The 17,684-nt window shown below is 46.7% G+C and overlaps 8 non-coding genes across 8 annotated transcripts; 5 read left to right on the plus strand and 3 right to left on the minus strand.

The window, feature by feature from the left end:
• Positions 1–103: 103 nt before the first annotated feature.
• On the minus strand, positions 104–177 carry trnai-aau (transfer RNA isoleucine (anticodon AAU)). Its single transcript has one exon. It is a non-coding gene; the product is annotated as a tRNA-Ile (tRNA).
• A 2,286-nt stretch (positions 178–2,463) lies between these two features.
• trnav-aac (transfer RNA valine (anticodon AAC)) lies at positions 2,464–2,536 on the plus strand. Its single transcript has one exon. It is a non-coding gene; the product is annotated as a tRNA-Val (tRNA).
• Positions 2,537–3,383: 847 nt separating this feature from the next.
• Positions 3,384–3,455, plus strand: trnae-uuc (transfer RNA glutamic acid (anticodon UUC)). Its single transcript has one exon. It is a non-coding gene; the product is annotated as a tRNA-Glu (tRNA).
• Positions 3,456–5,545: 2,090 nt separating this feature from the next.
• trnat-agu (transfer RNA threonine (anticodon AGU)) lies at positions 5,546–5,619 on the plus strand. The gene has a single exon. It is a non-coding gene; the product is annotated as a tRNA-Thr (tRNA).
• Positions 5,620–11,544: 5,925 nt separating this feature from the next.
• On the plus strand, positions 11,545–11,616 carry trnad-guc (transfer RNA aspartic acid (anticodon GUC)). Its single transcript has one exon. It is a non-coding gene; the product is annotated as a tRNA-Asp (tRNA).
• Positions 11,617–12,250: 634 nt separating this feature from the next.
• Positions 12,251–12,323, minus strand: trnav-cac (transfer RNA valine (anticodon CAC)). Its single transcript has one exon. It is a non-coding gene; the product is annotated as a tRNA-Val (tRNA).
• Positions 12,324–12,774: 451 nt separating this feature from the next.
• Positions 12,775–12,846, minus strand: trnae-uuc (transfer RNA glutamic acid (anticodon UUC)). The gene has a single exon. It is a non-coding gene; the product is annotated as a tRNA-Glu (tRNA).
• A 1,910-nt stretch (positions 12,847–14,756) lies between these two features.
• On the plus strand, positions 14,757–14,829 carry trnam-cau (transfer RNA methionine (anticodon CAU)). The gene has a single exon. It is a non-coding gene; the product is annotated as a tRNA-Met (tRNA).
• The last annotated feature ends 2,855 nt before the right edge of the window (positions 14,830–17,684 follow it).

A 17,684-nucleotide genomic window follows, 5' to 3' on the forward strand; every position in this document is an offset into this window, starting at 1 on the left:
CGCAACACTCTTGTCTGTCGGCACTATGTGGCAGCGTTGCATGACAACCCCTCTCACCACGGAAAGGAACCTAACAGCTTTGGTAAGAGAGGAGAAAAGGACCTGGCCCGTACGGGGCTCGAACCCGCGACCTTGGCGTTATTAGCACCACACTCTAACCAACTGAGCTAACCAGCCTCACGACAGTGCTCCTCTCTGTGCTGCAAAAAATCAAACTCAGGGAATTTCTTTTGTCCTCCTTTGAATAGAAAGCCGTGTAATTCAGTGTACGGGCTTTCTCGTGCAGTTTCATGGTTCTTGTAACCCAAATCCTACACTGGCCTGAAGTGCCCCCCCATTTCACAGCATTTTTCAGCTGATTTAAAATGTACCTAAAGGAGAAGCATTATTGAAGACCATCAATTACCAAGAGCTTTTGTCAAAGGTTTTGGTGGTCATTTTGAATGACCACAGAACGCTGTGACCTCGGTTTTACATCTCATCCAAAAGACAGCGCCATTTTACAACACAGCAACTCCGTCACTATACTGGGGCATTGGGACCCGCACAGACCTCAGGGTGAGCGCCCCCCCGCCGGCACCATTAACACCGCTTCCAGCTGGAAGCTTTGTTTTTCCCTGTAGCTCACCCTTATTCGGGTACTGACCTGGCTCACACCTGCTTAGCTTCAGTGGGTTTTCAGTTGCGAGTTGCAAGGGGATGCAAGTGATGGAGCCGCTCGCTGCAAAAGCCACTGCATTGGCCGGGAATCGAACCCGAGCCTCCCGCATGGCAGGCGAGAATGCTACCACTGAACCACCAATGCTCAGTGCCTGAGCCTTCAAAAAAGACGCTTTTTTGGTGCTCTGTGCAAAGTGCATCGACATCTGCTTCCAGCTGCAAAATGCCATTCGCGGATGCTGAAGAACTTATTTCCAAGGCAGCGGGTACAAGCGATTGGGCGTTTTAAAACCACCAGGAACAGCAAAGAGGCGCACTTCTTTGCTTGCGCCGAAACACACCGACTGGAGGCAGATAACGTAGTCGGCAGGATTCGAACCTGCGCGGGGAGACCCCAATGGATTTCTAGGCCATCGCCTTAACCACTCGGCCACGACTACAGCAAGCCCCACAGCCGCTGCGTTCTTGCTACAATCTTACCTGGATCGCGAGACGCCGGCGGAAGCCTATTTCAAAGTCGTTTTCCGTTTCAAAAAAACATTTCCAAAATACAAGCCTTGCAGACAGACACGCCTCAGAGGACTTAAGGGTGGCTTCATGTCGGAATGATAAAGTCTCCCCGTCCGGACATGAAAATGCCACTTTGTTACAGACAAAAAAAGAATCAACAACAGAGAAATGCCCACAAGCATTTGAAAAGCCGCACCACGTCGCACTTGAAATAGCTCTTACATTAGTGGAAAACACAAACGACCAACTCGGAATGACTTGCTTTGGACGCTTTTCAAAGCGTTCTTTGTGCACGACGACTGTGCCGCCTAGCAGATACAAATGGGTTGTACAACTTTGAAGTAGCAAATGGAAGAGGGCTAAGCCTCCTCTCTTTTAGCCCAGGTTCGATCTGTCTCCCAGAATCACCAGGGCGCACGCACACACACACACCTGTGCCGTTGAAGTGCTCTGCTTCATTTCTAAGGGCAACTCAACATTCACTCCTACCCCGAGTGCAGAAAAGACAGCGTCTGCAGCAGCAGCAGCTCAGGTCTCTGCACAGGAGCTAAGCTGCCCCCATCTCCTCTGCTCTGCTCTGCGGCTCCTGCGGAGCGGAGTCCTGCCTGGAGCCGTGTTTGCAGGCGGCAGCTCCCCGCACCCTGTCTGTGCGTCGTGTCCAAGAGCTCCTGGGAGGAAGAGAGAGCCCTCCCACTCGGGGGCTTTTCCACGGTCTGTGTGAGGAGGGGCGGGTGTGTCCAGCAGCTTATCGAGCGGAAGCCTGGGGCGGCGGAGAGCTGTGATCGTGCAGACCTTGAGGTGTCACCTCTTTGTCTGCTTTCCCGCCCCCCCTCCGCCCAAGCTCTGCTCCAAAGTAGCCCGGCAACCCCTCACACCTGCACGTGTCACAACCTAAGGTGTGGTCATGAGACACCCATGGGGTGTTGTTCTGTTCTTGCTAATTGTTTCCTGCCCGTCGCAGGCAGGAGTCCATGCGAGGAAGATGCGCTGGACAGAGCTCAGAGGGCGCAGCTGGGTGGCTTTCCTTCTGAGTGACGTTCCTGCAACACTCTCCCGCTCCTCTTGGTGCGCTCATGCCGCAACACAGGAAGGCTGGAGCAGGTGGCTGTGCGCTCTGTCCACCGCCGAAATAGCTCAGTTGGGAGAGCGTTAGACTGAAGATCTAAAGATCCAGGGTTTCGGTATTTTGTTTCATCGCGCCCTTTGTTCCTCTCTCCAGCGCCCCCTGCCTAAAGTGACGCTTCCCTTTCTCAGCCGGAAACGCAAGCGAGACACCAGCAACTGTCCCTGCAGGTTTCCGTAGTGTAGCGGCTATCACGTTCGCCTAACACGCGAAAGGTCCCCGGTTCGAGACCGGGCGGAAACAGCCTCGTTCTGCATGCTCCTGTACTTCACAGAGGTATTGAGCGACCGGTCATTTGTTCCCAATGTATTTCCGGTGCCTTCATGCAGTCTTGTACCAAACGCACGTTCCGTCTGTACACGGAGCCGATCATTTGCAATTGGGTTGTGCCGACAGACCAGGACGAGCCTTGTCGGCTCAAAAGCAGCGCAGGACCTGCAAGAACAGCAGAAAGATTAGCATCCAGCGGGGGCTTCTTAGTGAGCCCAAGATCTCATCAAGAATCGGCTCCACCAACAGGGCTGGGCGCATTGTTCCATTCTCCGACCACTCTCGGTGTAAACAAGTCCCTCCTGGTCTCTGCTTGAATTGCACTTTCCTACGTTTGCTTTGGTGTAACTGGCTTCCCCTGCATGGGCGAATGTGAAGAAGATCCTTAGTAAGTAATTGAAGAAACCCGAGAAGAGGTCAGAGTGGCCTCTGTCGTTCATCAACGATCCAGTCAGGCAGTACTCCTCTGTAAAGCGCCGTTCGTTCACATCGATTGGCTTTTTTTTGCCTTCATTCGTGCAAGTAGTAAAAGCAGACGCCCCTATTCTGCCGTGACCCGGATTCGAACTGGGGTTGTTGCGGCCACAACGCAAAGTACTGACCACTATACGATCACGGCGAGTTACCGATACACACGTGGCAGGGCGGAAAAGGCTGTGCTCTCTTCGTGTGACATAATTCGGAAAAGTCCTGACGTTGCATTTCAACTGAGCCCCAGTATACATCGACCCTTCGACACTCTGAGTGACAACTCTCTTGCGTGTTTTCTAATATTTCTGTGGTTTGCTTGGATGATGCCCGGAACAGCAGGGTTGCGTGCTCCCATATGGTCTAGCGGTTAGGATTCCTGGCTTTCACCCAGGCGGCCCGGGTTCGACTCCCGGTATGAGAACGTGTTAATTTTGCCTCCTGCTTTCCAAAAGATCAGCACCGTGTACGAAGGAGCCGCATTAAAACTACTCGAACGTGCAAAACGTGCGAGAAGAGGGGGCGCTTGTTTCCAGCCGAAACTTCTCGCGTGTGAGACGAGCTGACCATCGCTGCAGGAGGTGGGAGGGTTACTCTGGTAGACAGGGCTGACCTTTGGCAATAGGATTTATACTCTCCAAGATGATATTTGCACTTTCTGGAGAGGCGATTTTCTCCACTTCAGTAGCCCGATTTCGTCGATTGCGTGGAGAGGGCTGTAGAATGTGGCGCCGCCTTTCCTGCTCCGTCCATGACAGGCGTGCTGGACTCTGGAGAGAGAGCACGGTCCATCAGCGCACACCAATAAAGGCACTGGAAGCCGCTGAATCGCATTGGCGAAGCTCAGCACTGGGCCGCTGGGCACATCTGACCACTGTTTCCGTAGTGTAGTGGTTATCACGTTCGCCTCACACGCGAAAGGTCCCCGGGTGGAAACGGACTTCAGACTTCTTTTGTCGCCACGCACAAAAGGGGATTGGGGATTCGCCTAGCGCTGTTATCGAACAGACCCACTCACCTCTTAGTGTGGCGGGATCTGCACAGTGCATGTCGCAGCGCATCCTGCTTTCACTTCAATGCGCGTCCTGATGTACCCCTGTCTCCCGCGTGACAGGTGGGGACAGGTGACAGGTCCTATACTAATGAGGAAGACATCGCTCTCTCCGACCCCCCGGCATCGTGTCCCGACCCACCATGCTGGAAGCCGACGCGTGCTGTGATTCCTTTACGGAGCAGAAATGACAACCGAGGAGCCGAGAGATCATTTCAGCATTTCGCGTCTGAACGGAAAACACAAACAACCAACTCAGAATGACTTGCCTTTGACGCTTTTCAAAGCGTTCTTTGTGCACGACGACTGCGCCGCCTAGCAGATACAAATGGGTTGTACAACTTTGAACTAGTAAATGGAAGAGGGCTAAGCCTCCTCTCTTTTAGCCCAGGTTCGATCTGTCTCCCAGAATCACCAGGGCGCACACACACACACCCGTGCCGTTGAAGTGCTCTGCTTCATTTCTAAGGGCAACTCAACATTCACTCCTACCCCGAGTGCAGAAAAGACAGCGTCCGCAGCAACAGCAGCTCAGGTCTCTGCACAGGAGCTAAGCTGCCCCCATCTCCTCTGCTCTGCGGCTCCTGCAGAGCGGAGTCCTGCCTGGAGCTGTGTTTGCAGGCGGCGGCTCCCCACGCTCTGTCTGTGCGTCGTGAAATTAATTAATAACGTTAATAAATTTATAAAGTTAATTTATAAAGTTAATAAAGTTATAAATTAGAAATTAATAACGATATAATTATATTCATGTACCGCAACACAAGAATAGTACACGCTGTACATTGTCTGTCGATAATGTTTCTGTAGTGCTTTAGTGGGTTAGGTTCCTGACTTCCATGTCACACGGTCTATGATTGAATCCCATGGAACTATGACTTTATTTTTTAACAAACATTTCTTTGAAAAAATGAAACGTTTCCCTTGGTCAGAGATTAAATAAAACCTCACTTTTTTAGGTTTTACTGTGCAGAGTGAGGTTTTACCTCACTTTTTTTGAGCAGAAGGTTTACTGTGACCTGAGAAGGGCCGGCATCCAATCACGGTGGTAAATACACACAAGCTCTCACTCATCTGAGCTACACGGCTACCAAGATGATCTCGGGTGCGCCGAGCTGGTACGGAACATATTGAACTGATCGACGGCGAATTGTCTCTCAGACAGGCTTTTCACCTCTAAGCTCCCTGACTGACAGTGATCAGCTAGGTAGTGAAACAGTCAGCTGCTTCTAAGCCTTAAACAGCTGCATCTCGGTGCTTCCACGGAGAGATGATTTGAAAGCCGAACATCACCCATTGGGAACACCTTACTATCACTAGTTTAAGAGACTCTTAAGGTCTTGCAGAGGTGCCTGTCTAATAGCATGCGCTTTGCAAGCTATAGGTGTTTAGGCTGAGGCAGAATGCCTAACAAAATGTTTTTCTAAAGGTGTGTCCAAGTGGCTGCAAAAGGACAACACTCCCGGGGCACTGTGGCTTAGTTGGTTAAAGCGCCTGTCTAGTAAACAGGAGATCCTGGGTTCGAATCCCAGCGGTGCCTTCTTTGTTCTGTCTTCTTGAACAGTACTGGTCATTATGGACAACCGCCTACGGCTAGACTTAATTAAATGCAAGTATTCATTTCCTGTCTTTAACGCGACTTGTTTTTCTTAAAATGGATGCAACTTGCAAAACATGAAATACAAACCTTGCTAATCAGCGCTAGCGGCTGGCAAAAAAAAAAGAAGTCAGCAATGTTTTTTTCTTTAACCTTAACCCTACTAATGGAGAAGAGTTAAACGACCGAGTCTATGCAGCTTAAACGGTGCGCACGTCGGGTTCTTAGCTGGTAAATCACGCTCACCCCAGTCCTTAATCTTTTAAAGAGGATACAAAATTGAACCTAGTCGCCACATCACATACATCCTGTTCAATGATAAAAAGGTAACATCTATCCTCGCTCCAGACTAAATCTCACGTTGAGGGCATATTTTTTTTCACTTTACCGTGAGTCGGGCTCGGCTGCACAGAGGAGAGAGCAGAGCAATGAGGTCACGGGGACAGGGGAGTCACACGCTGGTGGTTTGAATACGCGGAAGATCACTGAGGGATCCACAGTATATGGACCCTCCGTGCGCCATCAGTCCGCACTCCGGACTCTGAATCCTGCCATCCGAGTTAAGATCTCGGCGGAACCTGAGGCACAGTTCCTTCTTAAAACGTAATCTGGTGAGCATTTCTAGAATCGTACTTGTATAGATGCAGCCTTTAATGTGTTGCTAGGTTAAAATTGATGACTTCTTGTATTTCAGTAGGCAACTGCCCTCTTGATTTCGGATTTAATTTCTTTATTACAGGGGCGCTTTTATGATGACAGAGTCATGTTCAGGTACTTTGCTTGATTGAGGAAGCTCATTTCGGACTCTGTGATCTGCTCACCTGGAAAGGTCTGCTGTACTACTACAAGAGAGAAGTAGAGTCTGGAAGAAGGGACAATTTTATGATGCTTTGGAAGGTAATGTTTTTTTTTTCTTTGAAATCGAAATGAATCAGAATAGCAGTGCAAAAGACAAACTCTTTGGTTTGGTTTAAAGAGATATGGTTTTAAAACAGACAACATGTAGAAAACAGGTGTTTCTCACTTTTGGAAAAGAATGGACCGGGGGTAATATTTTACTAGTTGCAGGGCTGAGCTCACTGGGTTACAGTCCTGCAGTGTTACACCAGGTCCAGTGGCGCAATGGATAAGGCGTCTGATTACGAATCAGGAGATTGTAGGTTTGACTCTTACCTGGCTCGGGTCATTTTTAAACACATCGGGCTGCTCCCTAAGTAGTCTGTGCTACTTACTGCATTGTAATCGTACCCAGTAAGAGATTTCCTTCATGTAAATGAACTGCACCTGACAGCTTTAGAAAAACACCTGGGCTCAGTACGGTGCTGAGAGCTCAGCGTTGCTGTTCTAATTAGCACGCACTGCATCGGCTATGAGCCCGAACCTTTCAATTATTCCGATCAGTAAGTCAACACGTAGTCCACATGAACGGTAGAAATATTCTCTTGTCTGTCTCTTGTTTGTATAGAACTGAATGTCCCTGACAATGTACTGTTAGTTTTAATTGAAGAACGGCATTTGTGTTCAAATATACCAGACAAGTTTATGTAACTGCTCATGCGACACTCAGTTGTAATTAGTCAAGAAATAAAGTCGAACAACAGCTGCGGGTTTGATTCTGAACGTATCAGATTGCAGCGCCTTTTACTTCCATTGACAAATGATAGAGATTCGAAGAGAGATCCTTCAGACCAGCAAGCAAACCCACGGCTATTTCGGTTTTCTATCTAGGCAACGTTGGTGTTTGCAATAGCATACATGAAAGCGTGATGCAATTTCTGTGGCTACATTTGTTGCACGTCATGCACAGTAAGAGTGTTTCTAACACCAAATAAAAAGTCAACAATTAGCGATCACGCCTTCTCCTCAGTTAACCCACTGAAACCCTTGCTGTTAACAGTTCTTTACTGCGTGCTTTACCAGCACCTACATATCGTGTCGGTTCTTTCAGCTTTATTCATTAGGTTTTCAAAGGCATAAGCAGAGCACCAGAGGTGCGAAGGCAAAGTGTGTGGTTATCTGAAGAATTGATGTCCATGGCAGCAGGTCCAAGCGATTTCGCGTTGTTATAGTACCAGGAAAGGAGAAGCGGCACTTCGCCTCTGCCGCGCAGGCACAAGGCGACATGCGGCAGACGCCGGAGTCGGCAGGTTTCGAACCTGCGCGGGGAGTCCCCAACGCATTTCGATCCCATCGCCTTAAACACTCGAGCACGACAAATGCGAGCTCGCCGCCGCCGCATTCCTCCTATAATCAAACACGGACTGCGAGGTGGCTGCGGATACCTTTTTAAAGTTGCTCTCCGTTAAAAAAAAATACCTTTCACAAGATACGTGCCGGCAGACAGACACACCTCAGAGGGTTTAAGGCTGGCTTCACGTTCAAATGATAAAGTCCCCCCGTCCGGATGTCAAAATGCAACTTTGGCAGACAGAACAAACATCAACAAACCACAAATGTGGACAAGGATTTTACAAGCTGCACCACACTGCACTTTCAAAAGCATTTACGTTCGTGTTAGACGCAGGACTTGCCTTTGATTTGCGCGCTTACGAACGTCATGGAAAACGAAACAAAACTAAAGCCCTCAGCTCCTGCACGTGATTATAATGCCGTTACGTGTCGAAGCAGTAATTTACGTCATCCTACCACTGCAACACGGGGAATAGAGAGAAATGAGCACACGCTACGAATCGTCTCAATCACTCCCTAGAGTCGTAAGGCGCATTGAAGGGTGCACCCCCATCATTAATCGTTGCGCCTCTGTGAAAGGAAAGCTCTTGGGCAGTCTTTGAAACAGCTCGGATGAAACACTTGATTGCTTCCATGTGCATCTGGAGCCCACCCAGTGGGCAAAAGACGTATAATATACGTCTATTAAACGCATACCTTATACGTCTAAATGTGGTCTACAATTCGTCTAGAATGAAATTCTAATATACGTCTAAAGTTATACGTCAATTATACGTCTATGTTTAGACGTTCATTATACATAAATGGTTGGAGTTCTATTATACGGATAAATTTAGAGGACTATTATACATATATGGTTGGAGTTCCGGATAACTTTAGAGGTCTATTATACGGATAACTTTAGAGGACTATTATACGTATATGGTTAGAGGTCTATTATACGTATAACTTTAGAGGTCTATTATACGTATATGGTTAGAGGTCTATTATACGTATAACTTCAGAGGTCTATTATACGTATATGGGTAGAGGTCTATTATACATCAAAGATAGATTTTATAGGTGTAGAAACAAGTAAACCAAGCCAATGATTAGATTTAGAAATGTATTCTGAAAATACACATTCACACCTGAAACATATGTATTTCAAATTATACATTGTATACAATCAATCAACAATCAACATATGGGCAATAATCATAAAAAAACACAACTAGTCTTAAACTTCAGCTACAAATTCTGGTAACATGGCAATATACAGTATAGTAATGACAAACACAAAACTAATTACATTAACACACTAACTCAAAACCACATTTTGATTCAAATATACATTTTAAAATGTACAACTTCTATATTTCCAAGAAAAAAAAATATTACAATGGAAGTTAAGATGATTTTTTTCCACTATTTGCAAACCCTGTCTAATTGTCCTAACAGTTAGAACCAAAAACCTATTATTTTCAGTGTCCAGATCTCCTGGCCCCCTGTCTTTCATATGGATTCTTCAAGTAACACATTGCATGCTCCTTTATTTCTTTTTCTGTTGATGTAGGGTGGGACTTCAGCACCGCAGCTAGGAGAAAATGATATAATATTACTTCCCAAATAAATGATGATTAATATCTTCTTTAGTATAATCTAAAAAGTGAACGGTTTACTAAGCTCAAAACTGAAATAAATGTATGAAATTTGGCTTGCATCATAGCAGTTGAGCAATAAAGTCTGTCCTAATTAAAGAGTACCCAAAGTTTGAAAGTACAACATAGAATAAGAATAGAGAAACGGCAAAACGATTTTGTGTCATCTTCCCCATTCACACTATTTTATGTGCCATTTTTTGCTTATTCACGTACTATTTTAATCAAAATAATATTAAGAAAGATCTGTATGTATTCAGATAGTATTATTATTGTTCATACTTACTCGTCAAAAGAGGATTGCTGAGATATTTGCGGATATACTTCTACGTTTGAAAAATGTGTCCAAAATTGTGACCAACGAATACTAGCAATGCATTGTGGTATATAACCGGAAAATATGCTGGGTTCGATATTTTCTCAACGTATGCGTTTATTAATGTTGTCGATATTATGGTTGAAATATAACATTGATAATACATCGCGGCTATGTGCCCCCTGCTATGAGCTGATGTGCAATTTTAACGCATGTAGTTAGTAAGGATCGGTCACTGTTGTATGGTATTATATATAATGACATTATGGAATAGGATGGGGACAGGCCTGGCATCACGGGGGGAGGGGGGAATGTTGCCCCTTCAGTTTTGGGCAAAAAGATTTACCTAACTTAATTTGCGCCCTAAAAAAATAGTTGTACTTTGTCAATGGTCAGACAACACTAAATGACAGGAACAGTCACTCAGTCTGTTTGATGGGCAGGAGGGCTATCCGTCCAGGAACTGCACATATCAGTGTCGTTATTGAGTGTCAACATTACGATCCTGTTTGCTCAGGTGGACCGATTCCTTGCAGTAGTTTATCATTATACTTAAAATCGTTATATAACTAGGACTAGTTATAGCAGTCTGTGCTTTCTGTTGGTTTTACAACATTTTTTCTTAACGATTCAGAACGTCCATGTAGCTGCAAAAATGAACGCTTATGGTACTTTTCGCTCCAGGCAATACTCTCCAGTGAGAGTGACGAAAAATGTGAAACTGAACTTCATCGCAAATACCAGATTGCTAGTCGATATCTTCTATCATAAAGCACTAATTAATGGCATAGCTGCGAGATTTCATTTGGGTAGCTGCACCGTACAGCTCCGTTTCAACCGAAATATCACCCCCGCTCAGAATTTCAGACGCCCCCCTACAGATTTTTCCCCGGGCACCGCGCACTGATGGGGGACGGGGTTTCCAGGAAATGGTATCAACTTTTCTCAAGAAAATAAAAATAGAAACTCTATAGGCACTCAAACATTTTACTGTTTTTTTTTCAGGCAGGTGGCAAGACCCCTCCGCAAAACCCTTGTATGCCAAGCTGTGGGCATTGATTCGTCGAATATACGTATATTCACGGCGAAAATACGGCTATACGTATATATACGTCGCCTCGACGTATAATCAACGTCGAATTGCAACCGTAAAATCGACGACATTAATAAATGCATATATAACGTCGAAAACACATCTAACACTAGGAGTATACGGCACTCTGCACAGTGTACGAAGTAAATTATTTTCGCAGTAATTAATTTACACGTGTATAATAAATATAGTAAATATAATTAATTACTGCGAAAATAATTTACTTCGTACACTGTGCAGAGTGCTGTATACTCCTAGTGTTAGATGTGTTTTCGACGTTATATATGCGTTTATTAATGTTTATTTCACAGTGTCGTGCACCTTTTCATTGCTCTCGCTTTCAGAGCCTCCGCACGGCACACGACTCGACATCAGGAAGCACATTGAAGTGAAAGCAGGGAGCGCTGCGACATGCACTGTGCAGATCCCGCCACACTAAGAGGTATATAAGCGTCAAAGGCAAGTCATTCCGAGTTGGTCGTTTGTGTTTTCCGTTCAGACGCGAAATGCTGAAATGATCTCTCGGCTCCTCGGTTGTCATTTCTGCTCCGTAAAGGAATCACAGCACGCGTCGCCTTCCAGCACGCTGGGTCGGGACACGATGCCGGGGGTCGGAGCGTGTGATGTCTTCCTCGTTAGTATAGTGGCAAGTATCCCCGCCTGTCACGCGGGAGATCGGGGTTCGATTCCCCGACGGGGAGTAGCTTTTCTTTTACCTCCTTAGAGAAAGGACTGCCTTTCACTTCTCTGTTTTCTAACACAGCGTCGTGCACCTTTTCATTGCTCTCGCTTTCAGAGCCTCCGCACGGCACAAGACTCGACATCAGGAAACACATTGAAGTGAAAGCAGGGAGCGCTGCGACATGCACTGTGCAGATCCCGCCACACTAAGAGGTGAGTGGGTCTGTTCGATGCACAAAGAACGCTTTGATAAGCGTCAAAGGCAAATCATTCCGAGTTGGTCGTTTGTGTTTTCCGTTCAGACGCGAAATGCTGAAATGATTTCTCGGCTCCTCGGTTGTCATTTCTGCTCCGTAAAGGAATCACAGCACGAGTCGGCTTCCAGCACGGTGGGTCGGGACACGATGCCGGGGGTCGGAGAGAGTGATGTCTTCCTCGTTAGTATAGGACCTGTCACGTGGACCTGTCACCTGTCCCCACCTGTCACGCGGGAGACCGGGGTACATCAGGACGCGCATTGAAGTGAAAGCAGGATGCGCTGCGACATGCACTGTGCAGATCCCGTCACACTAAGAGGTGAGTGGGTCTGTTCGATCACAGCGCTAGGTGAATCCCCAATCCCCTTTTGTGCGTGGCGACAGAAGAAGTCTGGTCTGTTTCCGCCCGGTTTCGATCCGGGGACCTTTCGCGTGTGAGGCGAACGTGATAACCACTACACTACGGAAACTGTGGTCAGATGTGCCCAGCGGCCCAGCGCTGAGCTTCGCCAATGCGATTCAGCTGCTTCCAGTGCCTTTATTGGGGTGCGCTGATGGACCGTGCTCTCTCTCCAGAGACCAGCACGCCTGTCATGGACGGAGCAGGAAAGACGGCGCCACATTCTACAGCCCTCTCCACGCAATCGACGAAATCGGGCTACTGAAGTGGAGAAAATCGCCTCTCCAGAAAGTGCAAATATCATCTTGGAGAGTATAAATCCTATTGCCGAAGGTCAGCCCTGTCTACCAGAGTGACCCTCCCACCTCCTGCAGCGATGGTCAGCTCGTCTCACACGCGAGAAGTTTCGGCTGGAAACAAGCGCCCCCTCTTCTCGCACGTTTTGCACGTTGAGTAGTTTTAATGTGGCTCCTTCGTACACAGTGCTGATCTTTTGGAAAGCAGGAGGCAAAATTGACACGTTCCCATACCGGGAGTCGAACCCGGGCCGCCTGGGTGAAAACCAGGAATCCTAACCGCTAGACCATATGGGAGTGCACAACCCTGCTGTTCCGGGCATCATGCAAGCAAACTACATAAATATGAGAAAACACGCAAGAGAGTTGTCACTCAGAGTGCCGAAGGGTCGATGTATACTGGGGCTCAGTTGAAATGCAACGTCTGTTTCTGGAGTCGATTCTTGATTAGATCTTGGGCTCACTAAGAGGCCCCCGCTGGGTACTAATCTTTCTGTTGTTCTCGCAGGTGTTGCGCTGCTTTTGAGCCGACAGAGCTCGTCTTGGTCTGTAGGGATAGCCCAATTGCAAATGATCGGCTCCAGGTACAGAAAAAACGTGCGTTTGGTACAAGAGTGCATGAAGGCACCCGAAATACATTGGGAACAAATGACTGGTGGTTCAAGACCTCTGTGAAGTGCAGGAGCGTGCAAGAAGAGGCTGTTTGCACCCAGTCTCGAACCGGGGACCTTTCGCGTGTTAGGCGAACGTGATAGCCGCTACACTACGGAAACCTGTAGGGACTGCTGCTGGTGTCTCGCTTGCGTTTCGGGCTGAGAAAGGGACGCGTCACTTTAGGCAGAGGGCGCTGGAGATAGGAACAAAGGGCGCGATGAAACAAAATGCCGAAACCCGGGATCGAGCCAGGGACCTTTAGAACATACTCTCACGAATCGTTAGAATACGTGCGTTTGATCATCAATTGCGTAACAACCACATTCGTTCGACTTGAGCCATCAAGCTCATAGTTTTCAAATCTTGAAAGCTGTCATTGAGCACATCATAGTCTGCAGTACGCCACGTAACTTGCGTACTTCAACAGAAAGAAGAGCAGACAGCTCCATAAATATGCGAGGCGCAGAGAGTGCAAGGCGAGCCGCACACGTTTCGGTGACTGAGAGAGGGCAGTTTTTGCTTCTGCATTTCCCAAGTAAGGACGCATGACAACAAGCGATCGCGGTGCTCATTTACGACATAGTGGTGATGAGTTTTCAGTACGTGTTCTTTTGAACGAGCAATGAGGTTGCTGCCTTGGACAGCTGACTGCACGCTCTCATTGTGCCACGTGATGAGTATTCACCAGGCTCGTTCAGTCATTAGTCACATTCCATCGTTTGCCATAAGCAGATGCTGCAAGGTGATGTGGATATCAGTTCCCAGTCTTGTGGACGAGGACAAAAAGAACACACAAGGGCTCATTCGCAAGTTGAACCCAGGACCTCCCACACCCTAAGTGAGAATCATACCCCTAAACCAATGAGCCACGGCAGCACTTTCCATTTTATTCTGTCAGCGAGCTTGAGGACGGGGGAGAGGCGTCATTCGCTCGTCCAGTCAGACCTTCATCAATAAGTCAAGAAAGCCGCAATTACACGACTGCCTTGCAGACGAAGGGCAGTGAACTGCACCCGGTAAGAGGGGAACAAGCGGCACTAGGCGACACCGAGGCATGAGCCCCAGCGAGGGGGGTTAGCTTGCATGGTACAGCGCTCGCTTTGCATGCGAGAGGTAGCAGGATCATTTCCCACGTCCTCCAGGTGTGTGCTTAGAGCTTGATGTGCCGAAAGGTGTCCTTTAGCCTGTGGTCACGCCTTGCATGGAGAGCGTCATGCAGCTGTCAATCATTTCGCAGCCACGCCCCCTCTTCATCTTCTCTCTGCCTTAAGCGTCTCCGCCACTCTCTCTTGACATTTCATGTCAGCATGTCAGAAGTCCGAGTGACGTTTTTAATGGCTGAGTGAGGGCACGATGCTGAAGCAGAGAGGCCACTTCAGCCAGAGAGACTTGTGCTAGGTGAGATCTGAAAAACAGACTCGCAACAGAAACAGACCAAAAAAGTATCGGTGAGATCAAAAGGCAAATGCAACATCCAGCAGAGGGCGTCTAAAGATTAGGGAACGGGCGACTGAAATCCATGAGGCAAACTTTCCGGCTGTGTACTGCAGCTGGCCTCGTTGGCGTAGTTGGTAGCGCGTCAGTCTCATCATCTGAAGGTCCTGAGTTTGATCCTCACACGGGGCAGGGCTGCTTCCTCTCTTGCTCTTTTCAAACACTTGCGGCAACTGTTCGCTCATAACCACGTCTGGAATGCGTGACCTTTACACGGGGGAGAAGCAACGCCGCATCCCTTTTCTAAAGAACATTCACATTCAGAAATAAGTCAAGAAATTTGCCATTACTTTCGCTCGCGCTGCTGTCAGCCTGCCCATGTTGCCAAAGAAAGATTCACTCGGCGTCAACATGACAGAACAGCGATCACTTGAAAACACTATTCCACACTCCGTAAGCAAGAACTTCAGTGTTTGCAGTCACCCGATATGCCGATAGTCAAAGGAGCACAAAACACGAAGCGTCAAAAGACAAGATGAGTTGATGGAAAGAGCGTTGAATTGATGAGCACAAAAGTTCAGCTCGTACAATAGGCAACGAAGGTCCCGGCGTCATCATCGCACTTGAAAGGACTGCCTTGCAGACTAAGGGCAGTGGGAGGTTGCTGTTTTGAGATGGAGGCATTGGGATGGTGGGCCGAGATCTATTCTTCTTAAGGAATTCTTCATCGTGAAAGATCGGTCCACAGGTCATCCAAAGAACTTACAAATTTTTTGGACTCAGGGAATCACGTGCTTCCGGAAGGGAGTGAAGTGCTCAAACACATGACATGCCCCCTTGATCTCACATGCACAATTCTGCTGCAACATGCACAGCTACCGTCCACACCAGGCAGTGGGGCTTCAGCAGAATTTGCTACGCCACCTGCAATTACATATCCAGCTGCACACATATACATGGCCCCTCTGTCCTTTTCAGGATCTCAAAAAAAAGCATAGCGTGGTTTTCCTGCAACCTGATTGACCGCATCTCCCTCAGAATGTGCCCCGTTGCATTCATTGCTGAAGCAGGACGGAGGCTAACGGGCATGCCAGAACAGTTAGGCTCAGCGATCTCTCCAAAATATTGTGGTTGTAGTGGAAGAAATATGGTTTAAATTGTACCTTGGTATTTCAAACTCTCTCTAGAATGTTATCCATTTCTATTTTATTTTGACAGGAACTGGCTAATGACACTAGATGAAAAGAGAAGAAAGAAAACACAACGTTTCGGCCGTGGAGCCTTCTTCAGGTGTGAGGGCTCCACGGCTGAAATGTTGTGTTTTCTTTCTTCTCTTTTAAGCATGGAATAGACCTATTACTTGTTCCTTTGCAGCCTACGCATGCTGACACAGCTCCCCACCTGAACTGCTAATGATGCCTGGTAGTTTGTGGTACTTGGGTATTGTCTTATGTTTGCTCAAACTGCATATGTGTGATTGCATATTTTTGGGTATTTTCATATGTCAATATTTAATTCACTGACATTCCTGTATGCTTGGAAGAAAGGTAGATTGGATTTGGCACAGGACGCCTGCCCATATTTGTTGATCATTGTTGGGCTGGAAAAACAATGATAAAAAGTGTATGAAAAAAGCTCTCTCCAATATTTCCCTTCTCTTCGCCATGGTTACACTGCCCGTTCTTTCCGTCTTTGGTCCTTCTACAAAGATTCCAGGGCTCTTTTTCCACCATAATATCAGAATATTTTTTTCTCTTTTAAAGGCTGTAGGTGGGGTGTGATGGACTGTACCACTATCATAGAAGATTTTTTCAGGACACATCGCAGTTCCATAGTAGAATTTATCAATAGTAGAATTCCATAGGACATTATTTACCAACATATTACCCAGTGTGAGACTCTGCCAGTAAACCTCAGAGCATTGAGTTCTCCACTGATAAAGATGGCTGTCTGAAGTCATGAAATCCACTGCTGGGATGCCTGAGAGACAGTAATTGAATCTTGGCTGGAATTAGGCTTTCTATTAGTGTTGATCTTTGGGAATTATGTGGTAAAAAGGGAAAACTCCTTTACTTTAGTCACTTTGAATGTTCAAATGTACAGAACCTGCAAAACTAAGCAATGAAAAAAATCCATCACCACTCTCATGATAGCATAACTCATAGTCTCTGCTGTTATGTAACAATACACACTTTCAATTTTCTTATCGCCTGTCTCCAGAGAGAATGTTGTTAGTGCTGATGACCTTGAATTAGACCTTGTTAACTCTGTAAAACAATCTTCCTCTGCTTAGATTTTCACTCAGATTGATTTTGTTCTCAGATTATTCCTGGCAGGACTGAGTTTCTAGGAAATGAAAAGTGAAAGAAAAAGTACAGAAGATCAGCCCTTGAATATACAACATTGTGCAGTGAGATTGTTAAATGTATTAGCTGCTATCCTGTGCTAGAGCCTGTCGTGGTAAGCAGTGGATGACAGGATCTAGCACAGATACTAATGAAACACTGTTAATGAAAGATAAAACACTTGAGTCTTATTTTAGTTTTCCATTTCCCTTTCATTTGTGATGTACTGTACAACAGGCCACAGAACATGCACAAAAACAGATATGCACACATTCACACCAGGCAATGACAGTCTGCCCAGTCAGAATCTGAGCTGAGGTATCAGAATTCTGAATTCCCTGAATTCTGTCATGGATCATCCACAATAAGGGCAAAGTTTGAACACGAGGATCCCCAGGAGAGAGCCTAGTAACATAAATCTTGGAGCAAAAGCAGATGATTAACTTCATAGTTTGTGTGGTTGAGCCAAAGTTGAGCATGAGGATATGTGAGTCACCATTCTTAGAAATGGATCCAACTTCAGACAGGCGTCAAAAGTAAGAGTATACAGTGCTGGGGCAATGACACTTCAATGATCAGAAGGATAACAAGAGTTTTAATGCATTGAAATTGATTTTCTGGTGATGCACACTGTCATGGAACTATTAATTTTTTAAGGATCACTTACTGACGTCAGACAGCTGCCAATTCTCCAGACTGGAA

Source organism: Lepisosteus oculatus, unplaced genomic scaffold, assembly GCF_040954835.1.
Source record: "Lepisosteus oculatus isolate fLepOcu1 unplaced genomic scaffold, fLepOcu1.hap2 HAP2_SCAFFOLD_40, whole genome shotgun sequence".
In the NCBI taxonomy this organism is placed as follows: Eukaryota; Metazoa; Chordata; class Actinopteri; order Semionotiformes; family Lepisosteidae; genus Lepisosteus; species Lepisosteus oculatus.